We start from the raw sequence: 20,305 nt of genomic DNA, 5'->3' as shown, positions 1-20,305 counted from the left end.
AATTAACAATGTCAAAGCCGTCAGGGTTGAATAACGACCCCAGCACTCACCAAGTTCTAGATTTGAAGCTTTCGTGACTGCAAGGATTCATATTCTTAGGTTTTTTTCGGTAAAAGTCACGTAAGTAAAAAATGAAAATTAATAAAAGTAAAATTAAAATAAAAATCACGACGTTTCGGAGGCAACACAAGCCTCCGTCTTCAGGTGGAACCGTCACAGCACGATAGCTGTATCAAGTAAGAGAAATTCAAAGAAAACAGTCCTTGTATATTACCTTGTTATCTCGGCATCTCTTGAGGAAGGCCAGCGTTTCGAGAATTGAATTTAATTTTTTTACCTACGTGACTTTACCGAAAAAACCTAAGAATATGCATACTCACCAAATTCACTCCCAGTTTAAACACGTAGGCTTTCACGACCAATATAATCCGTAATACAGGTTTTATTTTATTATGTTTAATTTTTATTATTTTATTACTTCCCTTCTACGTGACTTTACCGAAAGAACCAAGAAGATGAATACAGGTTTTGTTGGGTTAGATCGAGTAAATGTGTCGTTAAACCCGCCACCACCAATTAGTAAGGTTTGTCACATAACCATGCCAATTCGTTACTCGTGTAAAGACGACTTCGACGCACTTGTACGGTTACGGAATTCTTTATCAAGGGAGCCACGTGCTAACATCAAAAATGGCGAAGACGCCACTGCAGCAGCGCCGAGTTTCTCTGCGCATTTCCTTCATACTACACGGTGCGTGTCCTCGCCCCCATTCCCGATCCTTCTCGCTGGCCCTCGACCACTCGGCCCTACAGGTTGACTACACGGTCCTAATTCTAGATTTGAAGCTTTCGTGACTGCAAGGAATCATATTCTCAGGTTTTTTCGGTAAAGTCACGTAGGTAAAACATCAAAATTAATGAAAATAAAATAAAAACAAAAATCACGACGTTTCGGAGGCAACACAAGTCTCCGTCATCAGGTGGGACCGTCACAGCCAGATTAGCTGGTTACACGGTCCTATTACATCACCTGGCCACGTCCCTATCCTTGAACATTATCGTGGCCACTAGTCCACTCGCGCTCTGGGTTGACATACGCACATACAATACTGTGCAAATGTAATCATATAAACACGCGTATTAAAAAAACTCATGTCTTTACATACACACGCGCATATAGCAATGTTATAGTTGTACATACACGCGTAAGGACACATGCCACACACAAACCCGTGTACTCATACACACACATGTATACAAAGATCCCCCGTATAGCCTTGACAGACTGTAGGGGCAAGTGCTGTTAGCGAGCACCTGTTAAGGCCGGCACGGCACACGAGGGGGTGGGTGGCCAGCACCACGCCCGGCCGCCTTTGTCTCCCCAGTGGCGATGTCTACACACCGCACCGTACTACAACACATTTGAGGTCGAGTCGACCTAGGGGAGGCCCAAACACCGGCTCAGTATGCTCGTGGGTGTATGACGCAAACATACGCAGATGTGCCCGTACGCCTCCACACGTATAGTGCATACAGTACATACAGTACCAGTGTATACAGTACCACCGTGTATACAGTGCTACAGCATATACAGTACACACAGTACACCAGTATGTACAGTACTGCAGTATGTACAGTACTGCAGTATGTACAGTACTGCAGTATGTACAGTACTGCAGTATATACAGTACTACGGTATATACAGTACTGCAGTATATACAGTACTACGGTATATACAGTACTACAGTATGTACAGTTCTACAATGTATACAGTACCACAGTATATACAGTACTGCAGTATATACAGTATAACAGTGTACACAGTACCACAGTATATACAGTACATACAGTGCTACAGTACATAGTGATACAGTATACACAGCGCTCGTATGTACAGTACCGCCGTATATACAGTACTCCCGTTTATACAGTACTACAGTATACACAGTACCACAGTATATACAGTACAAAGACAAAGATCCCCCCCTCACCCGTGTAGCCTTCAACAGGCTGTAGGGGCAAGTGCACCTATGCAGGCCGCCACTGCGGGCACACTCGTTTGAGGCCGAGTCTACCTAGGGGAGGCCCAGGGACCGGTTCGAATAATCGCTCGAATACACAAACACACGCCTGCAGAGCTGAACGATTACCTCGCACACGAATGTGATCGCTTCCTCTATCGATCCGCTGCTGAATGGTCGTGTCGATTGGTTTGACCATACTTCACCACTCTGGTCGGTTGTGATATCGCTCGCCGTGGTCTCGAATCCAACTCGGGTTTCGTAGTGAGGCAGTGGAAAAACACAACCGTGCCACCAAATACAACAACGCCACTACCCCCCTCAGTCTGTACACATCATTCTAGATTTGAAGTTTTCGTGACTGCAATGATTCATACTTTGGTTTTTTTCGGTAAAATCACGTAGGTAAAAATAAATAAATAAATGTAGCTTTTTCATTTATTTAGGTAAAAAATAAATAAATGAAAAAACTATTTTTCTCACATTTATTTTTACCTACGTGATGTAAATAAATGAATTTTGGTTTATTTTTCATTTCTTATTTTTACCAGGTGACTTTACCGAAAAGAGCCAAGAGTATGACATTTTTTTCTTTTTTCATTTATTTATTTGTACCTACGTGATATAAATAAATGGAAATTTTGTGTTGTTTTTTTCATTTATTTATTTTTACCGACGCGCAGTGTGTGTAGTACGTGCAGTGTGTGTGTGTAGTACGTGCAGTGTGTAGTACGTGCAGTGTGTGTGTAGTACGTGCAGTACGTGCAGTGTGTGTGTGTAGTACGTGCAGTGTGTGTGTAGTACGTGCAGTACGTGCAGTGTGTGTGTGTAGTACGTGCAGTGTGTGTGTAGTACGTGCAGTGTGTGTGTAGTACGTGCAGTGTGTGTGTAGTACGTGCAGTGTGTGTAGTACGTGCAGTGTGTGTGTAGTACGTGCAGTGTGTGTGTGTGTAGTACGTGCAGTGTGTGTGTAGTACGTGCAGTGTGTGTGTGTAGTACGTGCAGTGTGTGTAGTATGTGCAGTGTGTGTAGTATGTGCAGTGTGTGTAGTATGTGCAGTGTGTGTGTGTAGTACGTGCAGTGTGTGTGTGTAGTACGTGCAGTGTGTGTGTAGTACGTGCAGTGTGTGTAGTATGTGCAGTGTGTGTGTGTAGTACGTGCAGTGTGTGTAGTACGTGCAGAGTGTGTGTAGTACGTGCAGTGTGTGTGTGTAGTACGTGCAGTGTGTGTGTAGTACGTGCAGTGTGTGTGTGTAGTACGTGCAGTGTGTGTGTAGTACGTGCAGTGTGTGTGTGTAGTACGTGCAGTGTGTGTGTGTAGTACGTGCAGTGTGTGTGTGTAGTACGTGCAGTGTGTGTGTAGTACGTGCAGTGTGTGTGTAGTACGTGCAGTGTGTGTGTGTAGTACGTGCAGTGTGTGTGTAGTACGTGCAGTGTGTGTGTAGTATGTGCAGTGTGTGTGTAGTACGTGCAGTGTGTGTGTAGTACGTGCAGTGTGTGTGTAGTACGTGCAGTGTGTGTAGTACGTGCAGTGTGTAGTACGTGCAGTGTGTGTGTAGTACGTGCAGTGTGTGTGTAGTATGTGCAGTGTGTGTGTAGTACGTGCAGTGTGTGTGTAGTACGTGCAGTGTGTGTGTAGTACGTGCAGTGTGTGTAGTACGTGCAGTGTGTGTGTGTAGTACGTGCAGTGTGTGTGTAGTACGTGCAGTGTGTGTGTGTAGTACGTGCAGTGTGTGTGTAGTACGTGCAGTGTGTGTGTGTAGTACGTGCAGTGTGTGTGTAGTACGTGCAGTGTGTGTGTGTAGTACGTGCAGTGTGTGTGTGTAGTACGTGCAGTGTGTGTGTAGTACGTGCAGTGTGTGTGTAGTACGTGCAGTGTGTGTGTAGTACGTGCAGTGTGTAGTACGTGCAGTGTGGTACGTGCAGTGTGTGTGTAGTACGTGCAGTGTGTAGTACGTGCAGTGTGTGTGTAGTACGTGCAGTGTGTAGTACGTGCAGTGTGTAGTACGTGCAGTGTGTGTAGTACGTGCAGTGTGTGTGTAGTACGTGCAGTGTATAGTACGTGCAGTGTGTGTGTAGTACGTGCAGTGTATAGTACGTGCAGTGTGTGTGTAGTACGTGCAGTGTGTGTAGTACGTGCAGTGTGTAGTACGTGCAGAGTGTGTGTAGTACGTGCAATGTATAGTACGTGCAGTGTGTGTGTAGTACGTGCAGTGTGTGTAGTACGTGCAGTGTGTGTAGTACGTGCAGAGTGTGTGTAGTACGTGCAGTGTGTGTGTAGTACGTGCAGTGTATAGTACGTGCAGTGTGTGTAGTACGTGCAGTGTGTGTAGTACGTGCAGTGTGTGTGTAGTACGTGCAGTGTGTGTGTAGTACGTGCAGTGTGTGTAGTACATGCAGTGTGTGTGTAGTACGTGCAGTGTGTGTGTGGTACGTGCAGTGTGTGTGTAGTACGTGCAGTGTGTGTGTAGTACGTGCAGTGTGTACTACGTGCAGTGTGTGTGTGTAGTACGTGCAGTGTAGTACGTGTAGTGTAGTACGTGCAGTGTGTGTAGTACGTGCAGTGTGTGTGTAGTACGTGCAGTGTGTGTGTGTAGTACGTGCAGTGTAGTACGTGTAGTGTAGTACGTGTAGTGTGTGTAGTACGTGCAGTGTGTGTAGTACGTGCAGTGTGTGTGTAGTACGTGCAGTGTGTGTGTGGTACGTGCAGTGTGGTACGTGTAGTGTAGTACGTGTAGTGTGTGTGTAGTACGTGCAGTGTGTGTGTAGTACGTGCAGTGTGTGTGTAGTACGTGCAGTGTGTAGTACGTGCAGTGTGTGTGTGGTACGTGCAGTGTACTACTTACCGTGTGTGCAGTACGTGCAGTGTAGTACTTGCCGTGTGTGTACTACGTGCAGTTTGTGTGTTTATTTATAGGAGTTTCCGTACCACGTGATGATTATAGGCGGGGCTCTGTGGTAGGCACATCCCATAGGGGGGGTGGGCTGCCCTTACAAAAAGACTGTAGACTTTTTAGTTTACTGGAGTTTATAGGAGTTTCCGGGCCACGTGATAATGATTGGCATGGCCCTATGGGGGGGAGGGCAGTCTATAGGGGATGGCTCTTATAGGGGCCATAACCCAAATCTCAAGATTTTATTTCACAAAATAAAAAAGACTGTAGACTTTTTAGTTTACTGTTCCAGGTAAGGGGTTTATAGGAGTTTCCGGACCATGTGATAATGATTGGCATGTCCCTATGGGGGGGGAGGGCAGTCTATAGGGGATGACCCTTATAGGGGCCGTAACCCAAATCTCAAGATTTTATTTCACAAAATAAAAGACTGTAGACTTTTTAGTTTACTGTTCCAGGTAAGGGGTTTATAGGAGTTTCCGGACCATGTGATAATGATTGGCATGTCCCTATGGGGGGGAGGGCAGTCTATAGGGGATGGCCCTTATAGGGGCCGAAACCCAAATCTCAAGATTTTATTTCACAAAAATAAAAAGACTAAACTTTTATTTTATTTCACTGTGCTAGGTAAGGCGGCCGCAGATCTACGTATCTCTTTTTTTCAGAAACTTATCATCATCATCTTGTGGAAATTTATACTATAGCAGCCAAATTACGGTACTCTCAAACGCGTGGTGATGTTGATTCCATAGCTGTCAACCCCATACGGTTTATCAGCCCGTGTTCTTGTGCAGGAACATTGAGTTTTCAGGTCCATACGGCGTACATGCGTTTCAATACCGGCACATTTTTTGGTCTATTTGTTTGAAGGGCCGTCCATAAATGACGTCACGCGATTTTGGACGATTTTTGACCCCCCCCCCCTCTCGTCACACGGCGTCAAAAAAAGTCAGACCCCCCCCCCCCTCAAATATGATGTCACAAAGCTCTGCCCCCCCCCCCCAAAATCGCTTTAAACTATTGTCATTGTAGTGCGTATTTAGTGTGCCGCTGCACTCTGATGTTGTAGGAGAAAACATTTATTACAAAGTATATTTAGTTAAGTAGAACGTGTTGTCTATATTTAGTTAAAGTTGCGCATTTGGATGTGACGTCACATTTCTCAAACACCCCCTCCCCCCCTCGTCACACATTGTCACAAATATCTGACCCCCCCCCCCCCAGGTGCGTGACGTCATTTATGGACGGCCCCTTATGTTTCTCCCTTGTGATGGAACTTTGTAGGATGAACGTTGAGATGTATAAGGGTCACCGGGTGACCAATAAGGCCTAAATTGGTCTGTAATACGGGTAGGGCACCGATAAGGGGTTGACAGGTTTGTGATCCTAAATGTGGAAGGGAAAAACCGGACAAGCCCGGAGAAAAATCCACGCAACCACGTTGAGAGAGAGAGACACGAAAACTCCAAATATACAGCAGCAGGCGTCGGGGTAGGGATCGAACCCACGACCTCCTGTGTACCAGGCGAGGTAGTTAACATCTAAAACGACTGTAAAACAAAGCACTCGACAAACGAAATACGTGGGAAGCGGTGTTATGCTGTCTTCTTGGTTCTTTCGGTAAAGTCACGTAGAAGGGAAGTAATAAAATAATAAAAATAAGACGTAATAAAATAAAAAAAATATAAAAATTCTCACGACGTTTCGGCCACAACACAAGCGGTGTTATTCTGGATATATGTTCTTATTATCACGACTGACCCTTGTGAATGACTTCACAGGATATTTAACGTCGACTGTGATCGGCACGGTTGGATGGGTATGGTGTGAAAGAAGTTCAACATACATCCCTTAAAATTTAACAATCGATACATGGGTGGCAAGGATCAAAGTTACAAATCACATTTGTAGAGGTGGCTATATTAAGTACTAATCTTCTGCATATATAGCAAGGCCGTCATTATAATATATATTGGGGGGGACACACATCCCCCCACCAATATTCAAATATGCTCAAAATATCCCCCCAATATATTGCTATCAAAAATATTTAAAAATAATCATTGCTATGCTATGTAAATACAAAATTAACCCGTAAAAACAAAGTTTTTCACTATAAATCCTTTATATGCGTGGCGGCTAGAGTCCTCTCGTCCTCTGGCTTGAGATGGCTGCCACCTATGGGTCAGATGATTGCCTGCCACCATTAAGCAATTGGTAATTAAATATAATTTATTTTTTCCTAAAAAGTGTAAAATTTAGGGAAAACAATTTCACGAAAATAAATTGTCACGCACAACGAGTCTGTGTGCAAAATGTCAGCTCGATTGGATCACGGGAAGTGGGTTAAAAAACGACCGAAAGATTTGCACGGTCGTAAGCGCGCAAGCAAGCAAGCAAGTGAACTTAATATAAAGGATTTTAAAACAACAATTTGCTAAACCTCGGCCACAATATCTGGACTTGTCTTCATATAACAATGCATAGATTTCTGTTCATATGATTGTGGTTATGGTTGTACTTTATTAATCCCTAATCTCTGCCATTACATACAATTGTAATGCGGGCGTAAGCGACCTTCCGGAGGTGACGTCACGGGGGGTGGAGTCATGTGACGTGGGGGTAAGGTTCGGGGCTTTAAGCGGGTAAACCGGAAGGGGAAGGTAGTCGGGGTGTGAGCGGAAAAGAGTGAGGCCACGCGGGCAAGTGTGGAGAGGGGGGGCGCCGACGGCGATCGGGAGCCAACCCCGAAGATAAGAGGAAGCTGCGGAGTGGTGTGCAGCTGGGGAGGAGACAGCCAGGAGGGCTGCGTGTTAGAGGCAGCGGTGTGGCTGCCAGGAGGAGCTGCGGAGAGAGAGAGAGAGGGGGCTGCTTGTTAGAGGCAGCGGTGTGGCTGCCAGGAGGAGCTGCGGAGAGAGAGAGAGAGAGCAAGAAGCTGTGAGAGCTGCGGAGGGAGAAGAGCAGCAGAGAGTACAGCCAAGGGGGGCTGTGTGGGAGAAACAGCAGCGGAGCTGCTGTTGTGGATCGGGCCGACATTGGAGTCAGCACCGTGGAGAAGCTACAGAGTAAAGACAGCCGTGTGGGTGTACAGCACGAACCGAATAATAAAGGACACTGAGCCAGACATCGTGGTCCAGTCGTTTATTACACTGGTGTCGGAAGTGCAACGGCATGTCGAAACAAGTGAGGAAGAAAGTTAATCCGGCGCCTGCATCGGCTTCTTCGTCCGACGACGACGAACTCCCTCCAACCGCGGATCCTGTTGGGGTGGTGGAGGAGAGCCCGGCTGAGGAGACCACGGGAACGGGAGTGGAGGATGTTGGCGCGGTGGCGGGTCCGTCGACATCATCAGACGCGGATCAACGATGGCAAGCGATGGCGGTACAACTGGAGGCACTTAAGGACGTCCTGGCGCATCTATGCCATCTCGTCGCGCCAGGGACGATGGATGATGCAAGTGGTGCTCCGCGGGCCGCCACGTTGCCTGTCCTGCCGCCGCCATTGCCCACGCGGCAAGAGGCCGCCATTTTGCGCGCTCCGTGGCGCCAAACCGCCATCTTGGCCACGCCGCGGGCCGACGCCATTTTGAATTTGCCATCACAACCACCACCATTGGAAGACGGCGGGAAGAGGAGTCGGAGTCGCCACCTTACAACAGTTAAAGAATTTTCCGTCGGTGGGGACTGGAGCGCGTTCGCCTGCCGCTTCTTGGCGGCGGTACGCACAGCAAGATGGACCGATGCGGAGGCTTTGGAGGTGTTGCCGACTCTCCTGGACGACGAATCTGTCCGATTCTTCCGTTCCATAGCGACCGATAAGAAGGCAACTTTATGTGGTGTTTTTCAAGAAATGGCCGATGCTTATGAGCCACCAGATGATGCGCATCGGCGATTCGCTCAACGACAACGAGCACCAGAGGAGTCGCCCGTGGCGTTCAGGGGTGCGGTGCTGGAGCTGGCCATGGCAGCTTATCCTGAGACGCCACAGGACCTGCTGGAGCCTCTCATATTAGGGAAAATGTTGGAGCTGTCTCGGGATCTAGGGATCCCCATGCCTGTGTGTGGGCATGAGAAGCTAACTTCCCGGATGGCTGCTAAGTGTCTCGATGCGCAATTCAACCTCCGTCGCTGGAAACAAGTGACGGCGTGGACGGGGGAGCCCGTCAAAGAAGAGGAGGCGCTGGGGTGGAACCCTGCGCAGGCCGTCTATGTTCCGGATGACCGGGGCCCTCAACAACTGACGGCCGCCTCCGCTCCATGGACGGGACGCGGCGGGCCGAGACCGCGCGCGGTGCTACCAGAACGGGGCCGTCAGGAGGCGAGGCCTGCGCTTCGGCGCAACGAGGCCGAATGTTTCCGCTGCGGGCGTAGGGGCCACTACGCCAGAGACTGCTGGGCCCGCTTCCCGGCTCCGCCGCAGCAGGAGGCCTCGGCACCGGTCAAGTCGGCTAAAGATCCTCCGAAACAGGCATGTCGGCACGCACCAGACACTCGGCAAGGCTTTCCACCTCACCCACCACCTGTGTTGCGCGATCCTATTGTTGTTGTTAAAGAAAGGCCATCGACGGGGCCTTGTCATTCAGTTACGCAGTGGCGCAAATTGGCACGGAGAGTTGTCGCGGCCGCTACGGGTTCGTCCACTGTACCGGGGTCCATACAAGGTGTGGACGTGCGCATTTTGGTCGACTCGGGCGCGTCTGCGACTATTATATCGGATGTCATTTTCCATCTGTTGGGCATTCCGTCGCGGGCTGTGCGTCCGGTTTATGGGTCGTGCGTCGCTGCGAACGGGGGTAGCATGGGTATCGTGGGTCAGGTGGATGCTAAGATATCTATTGGGGATGTGTCGGCCTCGGGTGTTGTGTTGATATCGAGATCTTTGGCGGTTCCTTGTTTGTTAGGCACCGATTTTTTGGCTAAGATGCCCATTTTGATCAAAATCAATGAGAATTGTATTGAACTGCCGGGGGGCCGTCAAATCTCGTTTCTGCCGTCGCCCTGGGGGCAACCTGCTTCGGCCGTACAAGTGCAGGCGCTGTCCGTCGCATCTGTGGACATCCCACCTGGTACACAGATGCTTATACCCTTGCGGTATCGGAAGCCCCTGCCTGATCGGCTAGGAGCAGTAGGGGTCTTGTTGTCACCGTCCGCCACGATAACAACCGGGTTGGCGTTAGTGGGGGCACAGACCATCGTCCGGCCGGATCAATTACCGTTTTTACAGGTGCTTAATGCGGGGGGAGAAAACGTCCGTGTCCCGGCCGGTACGGTTGTGGCACATGCCACTACGGCGTTTGCGACCCATGATTGTCCACATAGCCGGGGAGTTGTTGCTGGGGTTTCCGAGCCAAGGAGTTCGGATGATCGTTGGGTTGCTCAATTATGTGACGAAAATTCTTCCCTGTCCATGGAGCAACGTGGTGCGCTGCGTAAATTGTTGTTGACATATTCCGACGTGTTCAGCTCCGATGATTTGGATTTGGGCCGCACTTCCTTGCTTTACCATCACATTGAGACGGGCGATGCTGCCCCTATTCGATTAAATTCGCATCGGATGAGTCCTGCGGAGCGAGAACACGTACGGGGGGCAGTGGAAGACATGTTGGCTGCGGACATTATATCGCCATCTAACAGCCCATGGGGCGCTCCAGTCGTCTTGGTTAAGAAGAAGGATGGCAAATTGCGATTTTGTGTTGATTTCCGCAAATTGAATAAGATATCGGTGGCAGATGCGTACCCCCTGCCGCGTATGGATGACTCCCTCGACGCATTGTCGGGGGCTAAGTTCTTTTCCACACTGGACCTCTCTTCGGGATTTTGGCAGCTTCCCCTTGACGAGTCCTCACGGGAGAAAACCGCATTCCGTACGCCGCAGGGGTTATTTCAATTCAACTGTCTCCCGATGGGATTGAATGCGGCCCCTGCTACATTTCAAAGATTGATGGAGCTCGTTTTGACGGGGTTGCAGTGGGAGACATGTCTTATATATTTGGACGATATCATTGTCTTCAGCCGCACATTCGATGAACATTTGACGCGGCTGGAGACAGTGTTCACGAGGATGCGTTCTGCCAAATTGAAATTCAAACCAAAGAAATGTCACCTACTGCAACGGTCCGTCCGCTATTTGGGGCACATCGTGAGCGCTGAGGGAGTGTCCACGGATCCGGAAAAGACGGCGTGCGTCCGGGATTGGCCGACTCCGGCCACCGTGGGGGATGTTCGGCGGTTTTTGGGATTTGCCTCGTATTACCGAAGATTCGTGCCGGGTTTTGCGACGATTGCGAGGCCTTTGCATCTCCTTACGGGTAAAGGACGGAAGTTTGTTTGGGGACAGCCGGAGGAGGCGGCCTTTCGGAGTCTGCGTGATCTATTGGCCACGGCCCCAACATTGGATTATCCCGATTTCGATCACCCATTCATTCTTGATACGGACGCGAGTGACACAGGTATTGGGGCGGTGTTATCACAGTCTAAAGGGGGTGTAGAGCGTGTCGTGGCGTATGGTAGCCGAGTCTTGTCTCCTGCGGAAACCCGCTACTGTGTCACTCGCAGAGAACTATTGGCGGTTGTTTTTTTCCTACGGCAATTTCGACCATACCTCTACGGTCGTTCTTTTATTGTGCGTACGGATCATGCGGCCTTGCAATATGCCCTTAAAATTGACCAGCCATCCGGACAGTTGGCACGTTGGTTGGACACGCTACAGGAATTTTCCTTCCAAATTCAACATCGGAAGGGAGTGCGCCATGCGAACGCTGACGCACTTTCCAGATTACCGCGGCGCGCCCCTTGTAAATGTGAGTCGGGGACGCATAGGTGTTCGCCGATTCCAAACCCCCCTCAGCCGCTCACGTTGGCCGTCGAGAAGTCGGACACTCCGATGGAACCGGGACCGGCTGACGGGGTTTTGAATCTGCCGCGGTCTGTCTGGATCCGGGAACAGATGATGGATGAGTCATTGGTGTCCTTGCGGAAGCGGTCTGCTAAGGACAATGGGAGTCCGAGTACGGCTGTGGGGCCGCAAACCGCTCTCCGAGATGGTCTGCTTATGTGGCGGGAGGGGTTCCAGGAACGTTGGCGCCTGGTGGTACCAACGTCCTTGCGGTTCGAGTTGATTAGAACCCTCCATTGTGACACTCTCTTACATTTAGGGGTGCAGAAGACCTTGTTGACGTTGCAACGTCATTATTTTTGGCACGGCATGGCGACAGATGTCGTAGGGCACGTGCGCGCGTGCCCTGCGTGTGCACAACGTAAGCCGCCGAAACATCCTTACGTGCCGCCTCTCCAGTCGATTCAGGTGTCTCGAGTCAATGAATTGGTGGCGCTGGACATATTGGGACCTTTTCCACCATCGGCGAGGGGTAATAAATATTTGCTGGTAGGGGTTGAGTACCTCTCCCGTTGGCCGATGGCCTGGCCGTTGCCCGATCAGTCGGCCGCGGCCATTACCGACGCCTTTTTGTTTGGGTATATTATGGATAAGGGGGCGCCTGAGAGACTCCTCACGGACCAGGGCAGGAATTTCTCTTCTAAATTATTGGCGGAAGTGTGCGCGGGCCTTGGGACTAAGAAAGTACGGACATCCCCATACCATCCGCAGACGGATGGTATGGTTGAACGGCTGAACAGGACGTTGTCTGCCATGCTTTGCCATACCGTGAGTGAACAACAATCAGATTGGGATCTGCACATCCCCGGGGTGCTTTCGGCGTACAGGATGACGCCTCATGCGGCTACAGGATATTCGCCGTTTTACCTTATGTATGGTCGGGAAAACGTGCCGCCGGTGGATGTGCAATTGGGAACTGGGGTGAAGGGACCTCGTAAACCACTTCCTGAATACATTCAGGACACGGTTCGCCGAGTCACGGAGGCGCGGGAGAATGCCCGCGTGGCTACGGCCAAAGCCCAGGCCCGGAACGAGCGATATGCGCGACGGTCTGAGGGGGAGTGCCCTTGGAAGGTTGGGGACCTAGCCTGGCTTCATTGTCCACAGGTACGTCCGGGGACCTCGCCGAAATTGCACAAACCCTGGCATGGTCCCGTACGCCTCATTGCGGTTCCCAACCCACAGACAGCACGCGTCCAGATTGGGTCTCGTCGCTGGGTTGTGCATACGTCGCGCTTGAAACCATATGTTGCTCCCTTACATGATGCGTCATCCCCCAATGTTGCCTTGCCGGGGTCTGTTGCTGCTGACTCTCCCCTGCCTGCGTCCATTGATCTCGCTGGAGCGCCTGTCGTACCTGTTCCAGACAGGCCGGCCGTGACATTGCGGGGGACGAGGGGCCCTGCTCGGAGGACGCCTGCCAGGTCTGCGGGACCTTCGAGCCCTGCAGCCCTTCCGACCCAGCTGCGGGCACGGTCACAGGACAAGCCCAAGACTAACTCTTTAGGGACACGGGACGTCGGTGGACTTCCAGCTGCGACAGGGGGATTACCCCCTGTCATTCCTCGACTTTCATCGCGTTCCCGTTCTGCGAGTGGGCCGCCGACCGTCCGGGACGGGCCGGCGACCCGCACACGTTCCAAATCGCTTACGTTTCGTTGATTGTTGCTGTCTTGTTATTTTTTTCTTACAGTTGTATTTATTGCATGCTTTTGTACGATCGTTGATGTTCATTGCGTTGTTGTTGTTCTTGTTGTTACATTATATGCTTAGTGTCCTTTAGGGGGGGAAGCTCGGTTCGCCGCATTACGATTTGCTATTGGTCAGCCGAGGTCGGCTGGGATTTTTCTACGGGGGAGGGTGGTGTAATGCGGGCGTAAGCGACCTTCCGGAGGTGACGTCACGGGGGGTGGAGTCATGTGACGTGGGGGTAAGGTTCGGGGCTTTAAGCGGGTAAACCGGAAGGGGAAGGTAGTCGGGGTGTGAGCGGAAAAGAGTGAGGCCACGCGGGCAAGTGTGGAGAGGGGGGGCGCCGACGGCCATCGGGAGCCAACCCCGAAGATAAGAGGAAGCTGCGGAGTGGTGTGCAGCTAGGGAGGAGACAGCCAGGAGGGCTGCGTGTTAGAGGCAGCGGTGTGGCTGCCAGGAGGAGCTGCGGAGAGAGAGAGAGAGGGGGCTGCTTGTTAGAGGCAGCGGTGTGGCTGCCAGGAGGAGCTGCGGAGAGAGAGAGAGAGAGCAAGAAGCTGTGAGAGCTGCGGAGGGAGAAGAGCAGCAGAGAGTACAGCCAAGGGGGGCTGTGTGGGAGAAACAGCAGCGGAGCTGCTGTTGTGGATCGGGCCGACATTGGAGTCAGCACCGTGGAGAAGCTACAGAGTAAAGACAGCCGTGTGGGTGTACAGCACGAACCGAATAATAAAGGACACTGAGCCAGACATCGTGGTCCAGTCGTTTATTACACAATGAAACAAGAAAAGGTAAAAACAATTTAAACAGAGCAATGCAATACAATACACTATTAGACATTATTGTAAAAAAAAAAGTACCATCCCATGTGTTAGTGCATTTTTAATATTGTATGCAGGAAATTCGTTTTCAAATTAAGATTTTTTTTTTCTGGAAGATTTGGTCCCCCCCAATGTTGACACCATGGCTACGGCCTTGGTATATAGTACGCACATCATTGTGCGTACAAGCGATCCGGAATGGTTAGAAATAGAAACTCACGGTATTAATTGTGGGTGGCCAACGCGACCAGAACCTTGAACCTCCTGCATCAACAATGATGTAGCTGTCAACCCCTTATCAGTGCCCTACCTTCTCACAGACCAATTCAGACCTTATTGTTCACCCCGTGCCCCCTTATCAATCTCAACGTTCATCCAACAAAGTTCCATCACAAGGGAGAAACACAAACAAATAGACAAAAACATGTCACTAATAATAGTGTTTTTCTTGTTGCCCGTATTGAAACAGGCCGTGTGCCGTGTGGACCTGAAAACTCAATTTCCCTGCACAAGAATACGGGGTTAAGCAATTAGTGGCGTACGTCAGAGGTCGCAACCGGGTACCCGATACCCGTACCCTACCCGATACCCGGCTACCCGTACCCGGCCGGGTACGGGTACCCGGCCGGGTACGGGTAGCCGTTTGCGACCCTGGTGCTTCCGGGTACGGGTAGACCGTGAGTCACTGGTGAGTAACCGTTTGTCACTCATTTCTCAACGTCTTGTCTCTTCTCACAATTCAAGTTCCTAGAATTAACCCACCCGTGCCTGTAACATAGCTTCATCCCAGAGGTCGCAATCAGGTACCCGGCCGGGTACGGGTAGGGTACGGCCGGGGACGGGTACGGGTAGGCCGTGAGTCACTGATGAGTAACCGTTTGTCACTCATTTTGGGTAGGGAACGGGTACCCGTACCCGGCCGGGTACGGGTACGGGTACCCATTTGCGACCCTGGTGCGGCCGGGTACGGGTACGGGTAAGGAATCAAAACCCGTTTGCGACCTCTGGCGTACGTTGGGTCTGGATGTTGCAATCAGGGCCGGATTAATATTTTGAAGGCCCCTGGGCTACAGCTACTGTTGAGGCCCTCCAGTAATATTTTCAAAAGGAAAATAAAGTTTAAAAAATATATATTTTTCCAAGGCTAACAACAAATAAAATTCAAGCATTCACAAATGAAATAACTTTTCACTTCATCTCTGGAGGCCATCCAGCTGACGGATGCCCCCGGGCTTGCAGCCCCTAAAGCCCCCATGCCTTGATCCGGCCCTGGCTGCAATGGGATTTTTTCGGAGCACTTTGACGTGGGATCGACAGACGGTGGGGGAGGAGGTGGGGGGAGGGGTGTAAGAATGGGAAAATGTCAAAACTGGGTGGTCTTGGAAAACGACAGGCAAAACAGGGTGGTGCTTTTTGATATGACAAAACTGGGTGATGTTCAATGTGGACAAATGTCAAAACTGGGTGAAGAAGGTGTACGATTTAATGTATCATTTTGTACACGTTTAGGTCCTTGCGTTATTCATCCATATGTCGCCACAGATTTAGAGCGTTCCAAATGATGTTTCTCGTGGCTCATGTTCCATACCTTGCACCACAAACTTCCCGTTTGTATACTGGCACAGTGTGCCAGCCCGCTACTACAGTAACACTTACTTGCCATATGTATACTGGCACAGTGTGCCAGCTTGCAACTACAGTAACACTTTCAGCTCGCGAACATACACGAACTTGCCATTTGTATACTGGTACAGTGTGCCAGCTTGCATGCTACACCTACTACAGTAGAACAACGGTAGATAGTGTTTGCGTCGAGAAGTATGGTGCTGCACACTTAGAACAAAACATGTTTGTTACATATATATAACTACTTCGACGGGCAAGAGCGCTTGTTGTGGCCCTTGGCGCGACAGAAGGAGCACCGCGTGAGGCCCAATGGGCCACCTTCGCCACGGTTGCGAATCCGACGCTTCTTCGGGCGGCCAGCCTTCTTCTGGCGAGGAGGTGGCATCATGGTGTTGTCGCGTTGCAGCTCCTCGGCAATGGGCAGCTCGATACCGGCAACCGAGGTCCATGTCGTGTTGATGGCAGAGACTTGGTAACACACCGCACATGCGTCGTAGAGCTCGGGCATCCGCCCAAACGCCATAAGGGCACGAATGTAGTGCCGACACGGCAAGCCCATCTGCTTCATGTACCCGCACGTGCACGACCGAGAGCTGAGATCGACTCGGCGCTTGGCAGAGGCGTAGGCGTCTGGATCCTTGACGTATACACGCGTTGAGGTACTCTCGTAGACCTTGTACCTCGGGGCCAACGCCTGCTGAGCGTCGATGAGTCCTTGAGCGTACGGCGTAATGACACGCCCTTGAGCGGCCCACTTCTCGGCGTCGCTGCGGTGGGCAAAGGCCGTCGTCATCATGTCTTCCATGTGGTGCATGAGGAAGTGGAAGGGGTCCATCTCGCGAGCCGGCAGGGCCTCGCTGTTCGTGGACTCCACAAAGTTCGTCGTGCGCCAGCCGTACAATGGCGTCGTGTGCAGGTGCGGGTAGAGCGCCCACGTGTGGGGGTCGATCTTGTTGTAGTACGTGGCCGCCGCAGGCAGAGCTACGCCCAAGCAGCCCAAGGAGCTGCGGAACGCGGCCTCGGAGGCGCACCCTTGGGCATCGTAGATGATGCCTTGGAGGTCGGGCGTGAACGCGGAGCCGATGTTGTCCACGCCGTTGCAGATCAAATGCCGCGTGCAGTGGATGAGCATGAGGTCCTTCCAGTCGGAGGCTAGGATGCCCGTGCCACGATCGCAGAAGACCGGCGTGCCGTCGAGCTCGATGTCGTTGGTCGTGCAGCAGTTGAGAAACCAGTCGTAGGCCGCTGCCGTCTCGGACGGCACCAGCGCCACGGCGAGAAGGACGTTGCGGTTGTTGCCGTCGCGCCCAACGAGGACGAGCATGGTTCCATTGTAGGCGCGCGCCTTCATGTGCGACCCGTCGATGCCGACGACGCGTTGAAGACTTGGCTGCAACGAGCGTGCGATCGGGTTGCAGATGAACGCACCCCAGAAGATGCCCGCGTCTTCTCGCACACTGCAGGTCGTCGCGTTGAGCTTGCCGAACGTCTCCACCAGCGAGTTGATGAACTCGAAGCCTGCATGGGCCGCACTCTCGTTCGCCGCGATGCACGTGTCCTTGGCGCGGTACATCATCCGGGTCGGGACAATGACGCGAGCAACGTCGGCGACCTGGGCAATGACAGTCGGTGCGGAGGTACGGGGGTTGGCGCGAAAGGCCGAACGGGCTGTCGTGTTCGCCTCCACTTGGCGCTGCGTGATCTTGGTAGTGCCCGTGCAGCCGTGGTGATCCGTGCACAGCGCCGAGACGCGGAAGCCGCGTCGTTCCCCCGTGAGCTTCGTCAGCTTCACCTTGAAGGAACAAGGTGTTGAACTAGAGCAGACGATGGCAACGTGCCGTCCGCCGCTTCGCTTGAGGTCAAGGACCGCGCGCTTGCCTTGTTGCAAAGCAAAGTCTTGGATGCCGTGGATGGCCTCGCGGCGCGTGGTAAAAGTCTTCTTGGGGTGGAGGGTTGCCATTCGAATGTGAGCAAGGTGGCAGTGCGCCCGCCTGGTCGCAAGCCCGCCCCGAGCTCACTTCCGAGTCCGAGCCGTAGCTTGAAATGTTGGTCGTTGGGGTGCTGGCACACTGTGCCAGCGTACAAATATCAAGTGTGTGTAGTTATATGGTGCTGGCACACTGTGCCAGCATACTAATACCACGTGTTTAGATGAATGGGGTGCTGGCACAGTGTGCCAGTATACAAATACCAAGTGTTTGGATGAATGGGGTGCTGGCACACTGTGCTAGTATACAATTATCAAGTGTATTTGACAAATGTCAAAACTGGGTGCACCCTGAGTGTCCAAAACTCAAGTTTTTGGCCACCCAGGGTGCACCCAGTTTTGACATTTGGGATCCAGTTTTGTCGGCAAAAGTTAAAAACCACCCAGTTTTGACATTTTCCCGTGTAAGAATGGCTCCACGACATTGAAACATTTGCATAAGGCGAGGTTGCTGAGCTATATATGTGTTTGTGACGCGGAGGTGCTTCGTAAAAATTGACCATAAAACGCTACAACCTCCAAAGAACGTGAGCCAAGAAGTCACGGGTCGTGTGAGCGTAGACCTTATATTCTTATTCCGAAGGGCTTGTCATTTGCATGCAAGTCCCCCCCCGCCACCAGCACCGCCGTTTAGCACGGTTGGTTACGTAAGGTGCGAAAGTTCAACATACATTGACTCTGAGACTCATAGACTCGCACGGAGACCCATAGACTTGCACAGAGACCCATAGACTCGCACACAGAGCCATAGACTCACACAGAGACCCATAGACTCACACAGAGACCCATAGACTCGCAGAGACCCATAGACTCACACAGAGACCCATAGACTCGCAGAGACCCATAGACTCACACAGAGACCCATAGACTCACACAGACCCATAGATTCACACAGAGACCCATAGACTCACACAGACCCACAGACTCACACAGAGACCCATATACTTGCAGAGACCCATAGACTCACACAGAGACCCATAGACTCACACAGACCCACAGACTCACACAGAGACCCATAGACTTGCAGAGACCCATAGACTCGCAACAGAGATCCATAGATTCACACAAAGATCCACTGCAGTTCCACTGCTGGACTATATTTTTTCCGCCTGAGGACGACTGCTTGTGTTGCGATCGAAACGTCGTGATTTATTTTATTTTTCTACCTACGCGACTTTACCGAAAGAACCAAAGAATATGGATTCCTGCAGTCACGAAAGCTTCAAATCCAGATAATGTATAGTATAATATTGTAGTGTATAGGGTAGTAGTGTATAGTGTAGTCGTGTATAGTAGTGTATAGTGTAGTAGTGTATAGTGTAGTAGTGTATAGTAGTGTACAGTCTAGTAGTGTATAGTGTAGTGTATAGTGTAGTGTACAGTGTAGTAGTGTATAATCTAGTCGTGTATAGTAGTGTATAGTGTAGTAGTGTCTAGTAGTGTATCATATAGTAGTGTATAGTAATGTATAGTGTAGTGTATAGTAGTATATAGTGTAGTGTATAGTGTAGTGTATAGTCGTGTATAGTAGTGTAGTAGTGTATAGTGTAGTGTATAGTGTAGTAATGTATAGTGTAGTCGTGTATAGTAATGTATAGTAGTATATAGTGTAGTAGTGTATAGTGTAGTAGTGTATAGTGTAGTGTATAGTAGTGTAGTAGTGTATAGTAGTGTATAGTGTAGTAGTGTATAGTGTAGTAGTGTAGTGTATAGTGTAGTGTATAGTAGTGTATAGTGTAGTGTATAGTAGTGTATAGTGTAGTAGTGTATAGTGTAGTAGTGTATAGTGTAGTAGTGTATAGTGTAGTAGTGCTAGAGTCTGTCGCCAGGGAATGGGAGATGTGGACCGCCACTACTCAACACGCTGCCACCGCGACCCTCACCAGGACAAGCGGACTGAGAAACGAACGAATGTGAGCACAAGCTCCATTTTTCAAAGCGTCGTCTGTATGCCAGCTTTGTTTCTCTTAAAACAAACGTAAACGGTTAATTAACTCTAGAAATTAAGGGAAACATGAAAAAAATTGGAAATGGAAAGTGAACACATTCAGACGGTGTCTTTCCGACAGACCTGTTCTTCACCTGAGGACGGCTGCTTGCGTTGTGGCCGAAACGTCGTGAGAATTGTATTTTATTGTTTTATGTTTATTATTTTATTATTTCCCTTCCACGTGACTTTACCGAAAGAACCAAGAAGATGAATCCCTGCAGTCACGAAAGCTTTAAATCGAAACATTTGAGAACTTGAATATATTTGTGTAAAAAAAAAATCATCTTTCCCCCCCCCCCCAACAGATTCCCAGCAGAAACACAATTCACGCGTCAGCTGAACATTTCGTCCAACAGCTTTTTAAGGCAGACAGAATGAAAGTCACAATCT

At 50.4% G+C, this 20,305-nt stretch overlaps 1 protein-coding gene across 2 annotated transcripts in view; it reads right to left on the bottom strand.

The window, feature by feature from the left end:
- The window catches only part of LOC144948897 (von Willebrand factor A domain-containing protein 5A-like), a 38,023-nt gene extending 33,078 nt beyond the window's left edge, over positions 1-4,945 (bottom strand). The window contains exon 1 of one of the 2 annotated variants that reach the window (XM_078878607.1): positions 4,867-4,945. The gene's annotated coding sequence lies outside the window, so the exon portion shown is untranslated. Of the gene's footprint in view, positions 1-2,150; positions 2,380-4,866 lie in introns of those variants that run through there. The other variant, XM_078878608.1, reaches the window with a different exon arrangement.
- Positions 4,946-20,305: the final 15,360 nt, after the last annotated feature.

This window comes from Lampetra fluviatilis, chromosome 51 (assembly GCF_964198595.1).
Source record: "Lampetra fluviatilis chromosome 51, kcLamFluv1.1, whole genome shotgun sequence".
In the NCBI taxonomy this organism is placed as follows: domain Eukaryota; kingdom Metazoa; phylum Chordata; class Hyperoartia; order Petromyzontiformes; family Petromyzontidae; genus Lampetra; species Lampetra fluviatilis.
The sequence above is the reverse complement of the archived record's forward strand: the minus strand, read 5'-3'. Positions and strand labels throughout refer to the sequence as shown.